The 5,799-nt window shown below is 43.7% G+C and overlaps 1 pseudogene; it reads right to left on the bottom strand.

Annotated features, from left to right (window-relative positions):
• Nucleotides 1–2,667: 2,667 nt before the first annotated feature.
• On the bottom strand, nt 2,668–3,585 carry LOC143099927 (uncharacterized; annotated as a pseudogene).
• Nucleotides 3,586–5,799: the final 2,214 nt, after the last annotated feature.

Genomic DNA, 5,799 nt, shown 5'->3' with positions numbered 1-5,799 from the left:
CACATTTCATATATATATATATATATATATATATATATATATATATATATATATACATTTCAAGCCTTTTTTATGTACAGTAAGTTGTTTCATTTAATCGTCCACTAGATCCCTTAGTTGCTATCGTCTAATTTTAACGAGGCTGTGTCTTTAGTTTGTGTGTGTGTGTGTGTGTGTGTGTGTGTGTGTGTTTCAGAAAGCAAAACATTTAACAAAACACATCACCATTTCAGTAAACAAAACAACATTTCACAAAAGAAACATTTTTCAAAACACAATAACAGGGCCACAGTAGTGTGTGTCTTTGAGAGTGGTTGAATGACATGCAGGAGGACAGAGGGTTTGGCCTCTTCCAGAGTTATTTACATTCAAAAGTCCATCTGCCAGCTGTTGGACCAACACTAAACGACTATGTGTGTGTGTGTGTGTGTGTGTGTGTGTGTGTGTGTGCACCTTCTGGCAGGTGGGCAACAGGTTCTCTCTCTTTTACACACACACACACACACACACAGCCAGGACAATAGGTCACCTCTCCCGTTATTCAAATGTGGACACCCGATGCCCGCTGGGTACGTTTTCAGAAGTGCCACTCCCTCCCTGTGAGAGAGCAGGCCATGGAGACGGGCGCCATGGAGACGGGCACCAGAGACATGCAGGAGCACCCGTCTGCAGGAGCACCCATCTGGAGTAGAGAGGGCAGGACAGGAGAGGACGCACCTGTCTGGAGTAGAGAGGGCAGGACAGAAGAGGACGCACCCTTAAGGGGTAGAGAGGGCAGGACAGAAGAGGACGCACTCAGTCTGCACAGTTTCATTAGACCTGGACGTGCTTTAGACAAACACAAACACACAGCTGTGAGGGTCATGGTTTAGATGCCAACGCTGTGGCAGTAGCCCTGGCACTAGTGTCATTTCATCATTACATTTTTAGAGTAAGTGTACAAGGGACGCATGAGATTTCGCCATTCCCAGCCCAAGCCACTGCAGACCACTGCAGATTTGGAGATCAACATGGAGTAACAAGGAAAGAATCACCAAAGCACATCGATGTTCAGATCGCTTCTTTTTATTTTAGAAAGGTGCAGCAAATTACGTAAGTTTCAATGTGGTTACATCTTCATCAGAGTCCATTAGAGTCCTGACATTACATTTATTCTTTTAGCCACTTTAGCCACTTTTTTATCCAAAGCAGCTTACATGTCAATTATATCACAAGGCCCACTGTCCTCATAGCGAATTAAAGTTGCTTTGGTTAAGTGCCTAAGTTGCTTTGGTTAAGTGTCTTGCTCGAGGGTACAACAGTGGAGGCCACTTTGAACCCACAATGTTTTCAGTGGTAGTGTAGAGGATAAGGAGCCGAGCTTATCCACCACACTATCACTGCCCTGTAAGTTACACTGCCTTTTCTTTAGGAGTCCGATATGGCACACACGCACACGCACACGCACACACACACACACACAGTGAAGATAAGGAGCTGAGCTTATCCACCACAATATAACTGCCCTGTAAGTTACACTGCCATCACCATCAGGTGTCATACCTTCAATTAGCTGATGCCATGTCTAGAACTATTATTGGAACTTTTTTCTTTAGGAGTCCGATATGGCTCAGTACTCTTGTCTTCGTTGTCCCATCCACACCAGCTCTGGCCAAAAGCCCAGCCAGACTAGACCAAACCTCTCTCTGCCACACGCACGCACGCACACACACACACACACACAAACACACACACACACTCAGACACACACACACACACAAACACAGGCACAAACACACACACACACACACACACTCAGACACACACACACACACACTCACACACATAGACACACATGTGGTTTGTAGCCGGTTGGACTGGACTTTTCTCTGAGACAGGGCTGCATGTGAGAGCGTGTCCTGTGCATCGGTGAGAAACTGGAGACAAAAGCAACAAGCCCGCAGCGTCAGTTAAACCAATCCTGACCCAATTAGACTGAGAGGCTTTTGGCTTTGGGCTCTAATCACTCCTTACCTTTTAAAGCTACCTGAGGATTAGGCAGACTAGCTCAGGATCACCCTGACCTCACTCAACCCCCATTAGACCCCCCTCAGTACAGGGGTGTAGAGTAATGCTGGTGTGTGTGTGTGTGTGTGTGTGTGTGTGTGTGTGTGTTTGTGTGTGTGTGAGTGTGAGTGTATGAGTGTGTATGAGTGTGTGTGTGTGCGTGTATGTGTGTGTGTCTGTGTGTGAGTCTAATTATCTTCATGATATCAGTCTGAGCGCTCTAATGGATCAGTTCCCATGATGCACTCAGTACTTACAGGAATCCCTGTGGTTCACCAGCCAGTGGGACTGATGTGGCAACACATGTTCACAAACACACACTCTGCGCGATTCAGCCCTGTACACGCCCGGACTTGAACCCGCGAACAGCAGCACCTCGGATCGGGAGGCGAGCGCGCTAACAATTGAGCCAATAGCCCAGGCTACTGGCTCGCATGCCAGCAGCACTCTTGAGGCGTCGGGGAGTGAGGTTTACCAACGTTCCACAAGTACAGCTAAGTTAGCTGGCATCCGTTACACAATCATCACCCAGCAAGAACAACAGGGTTTGTTTGCTCGTAATTATTTGTACTTTATTTATGACTTGGCAGCATCAGCATCAAGTTGAGCAGTGTGTTCCATTCAGAGAGTTAAGAGCAGGAAGCCACTGAAGGTGCAGTGATTATGACCATTATCATAGAGCCTGTAGCCTGCAGGGAGTCGCATGTTGACTACATCTCCCACCTCCAGCTGCAAAGTCACACCACTAGACAGATGGGAGTCAGATCCATCTGTATCATACTGTGCCAAACCCATGATCATCTCATCATTCTTAAACATGCGGATTAACATCCAGCGTGAAGCTAGATTATCCCTGACATTGAATCTGAAGTAGTAGACTCCCCTGACTGGAGCTGTGAAGAAGCCTGTTGTAGGCCTGCCCAACATTGGTGATGATTTTAGTGAAGACCAAGTTCAGCTCAGTATTCCCAGCCTCTATGAATCCTGAGTCAGTCAGACCTGCTGAGAATGCCACCTTGGGTTGCTCTGTAATCTCTTTCTCCAGATTCTCTACTTCAGTCTCAGTGGCTGTCAGTCTGGTCTTCACTGCTGTCAGCTCTGCCTCTTGTGCAGTTTCCATCTTTCATCTTCTTGTGCTGCAGTTTCCATCAGGTTCTCCACCTCAGTCTCACTGGCAGACAGTCCGGTGTCTTGCGCTGCATTTTCCTTCTTAAGGTTCAGCACTTCAGTTCCACTAGTAGTCAGTCTATTCCTCAGCACGACCATCTCTGTTTGTAGACCATCATTCTCAGTCTCCATTGTGTACAGCAGGGATTTGGTGTTCTGTAGCTCATTTTGGGTGAAACTCAGAGTTATTCTCAGCTCCACCACTGTGGTTCCAAGGTTATACACTATCTCCTTGAGTTCCGAAAGCTCAGCAGACATGTCCAGCTGGGTAGTGACCGCAGCAGCAGCAGCCCCAGTGCTATGGCTCTCTGTCTTGACCCCCAAAATGACCTTTTGGGGGTTAAATAAAGTCCAGGGACACTGATCAGACATTTTTAGAAATTGTGTTTTATTTTCCAGGACATGTCTGTTTGCTCAGATACCTGTGCTGTGGGAAAATACAAACCTGTCACCAGTGGTGGGTAGAGTACTGAAAATCTATACTCAAGTACAAGTACAATTACTTCCTTCAAAATCTACTTGAGTAAAAGTAAATACTCCAATTGGACAAACCTACTCGAGTAAAAGTTAAAAAGCACTTTGTTATTAAGTTACTCAAATTACAAGTTACTTTTCATTTTTGTATTGAAGTGCTTGGATCAATGAAAAAGACATAACGGGCCCTATTTTGGAGATCTAAAACACATGGTCACTAGCGAATAGCTTAAATAATAAATAGCTTTGTCCAGTCCACATTTGGGATGGTTTTGTTATCAAACGTCAGGCGCAAAAAGGCAGCTCTTATGTTTCTTAATCAGTCATGGGTATGTTTTGGGTGTAACATCCTTGAGAGAGTGAGAGAGAGAGAGAATGGCAGAGAGAGAGAGAGAAAGAACGACCAGAACATGATAGAACAAGTTACCAACCATTACATTTTTTTAAGCAATCTACAAAATCCCATACAATAATTGCTGCATTTATTCAGCAAGTTACATGTTGTCAACCCTTCCTGAGCATATATTCAACTAGTTATACCAGTTTTTGGGAATGAGGGCTACCTGAAGGACCCAAAATCATATGGAGGGCTACTCATTTGAAACAAACATAACCTCACTCCTTTTTTGAGAGGGTGATCCTCCTAAATAATAGGCCTATGTGATTTTTACATTTAAGTTATCAATATTTTGTAGGCCTATGCATGGGCGTCGCCAGCCGATTTTGTCGGGGCTTCAGCCCCGAATGTTTTGAGTGTAGCCCCGAATGTATTTTGCCAAGTTGACTAACAAATATGAAACCATTATTGGATCGTGCATTGAAACTGTGAGATGAGATGGACCTATTTATCAAATATAAAAGCAGGACACGGGTTTCTTCTCACTCTCATGCAGCAGATCTAACTTGAACGTTACCTTACCATAAAACATAATTTGGAATGTAGGCTACTTAGAGCGCACGCACAAGAGAGAGAGAGAGAGGTGAGTCAGTCAGTTCCAGGGTTGGACATGTCATTGTTTGCATTTCCTTTTTAGTATAAGAAAGTTAAAAGGAAAACATAAAGGCAACAAGGACAACGAGGTGGTGGAGTTATGCTGTCGTCATTTAGGCTACAAGTTCAGGTTTGTTATCAGCCTGCCCTGCACTCACTCGCCTACAGTTTGGAGCTGACCAAACAGTGGCCTATCTAGGGTACTTTGCCTTTGTAGAATCGAATTAGTGAATTAATGAATTAATGATTCATTCTCCTTAAGCTAAGCATAACATGAACCATATGATGCATCTTGCTATTTAAAACGCCACTTTGCTAGGTGGCTATGGGGTATATATTTCGTTTTTTATAGCAAACAGAAATGTCAAGATAGCAACATGTCATTACATCCTTTAATTGTCAAAATATGTCCATAACATGCAATCAAGGTGGCATAAATGAGGCAACAGTCGGTGGATTCATATATTAAAAGTGAGCAGGAAGAGCAGGCAAAATGGGAGTTATGAGAACTGTTTAGACTCTATGGGCTAAGCCCCGAATGTTTTCAACTGCTGGAGACGCCCCTGGGCCTATGAGCCTTTATATATTAAGCAACTGTATTTTCATCTGATTCTTCAATACTTCAATATCAATATGCAACACTGCCAACATTTTTGTTCAGTTTGTTCATTTCAAAGTCTCCATGGGGAATCTAATTTATTTTTTAAACGAAAAAAGCAATCTTTAATGCAATGAATAATTTAGGTTACAATTTTTAGCATTGCCCACCATTAAGAATTCAGAGGTTGTTTAAGTTCTGATATCAGTGGACAATTCGGTTGTAACAATAGCAATCACCAACACCAGTCTAACTTATGAAGACGCCTTTTAAAGTTATTGCACATCTGAAATCTCTCCATGATCTGACAAAAAAGGTTTTGTTTTTCGTCAGGTAATGCACAGTCCTATTGGCATGCATGCCACAAGATTTCCAGCGCTATTGCTACACCAGTAAGCTACGGAGGAGAAAGGGTCCGTGACCTTAAGCAATTGTTTTTCAGTCCTTGAACAATCATACACGAACCGTATGGGACGAACACGGAATAGCTACAGAACTTTTGCAAAGATATGCTTCCATTGAC

Source organism: Alosa pseudoharengus, unplaced genomic scaffold (genome assembly GCF_046254945.1).
Source record: "Alosa pseudoharengus isolate Yale_2024_CS ecotype anadromous, Long Island Sound unplaced genomic scaffold, YU_APseudo_1.1 YU_APseudo_1.1_scf_3, whole genome shotgun sequence".
Taxonomy (NCBI): domain Eukaryota; kingdom Metazoa; phylum Chordata; class Actinopteri; order Clupeiformes; family Clupeidae; genus Alosa; species Alosa pseudoharengus.
Note: the sequence above shows the minus strand (reverse complement) of the source record. Positions and strands in the feature narration are given on the sequence as shown.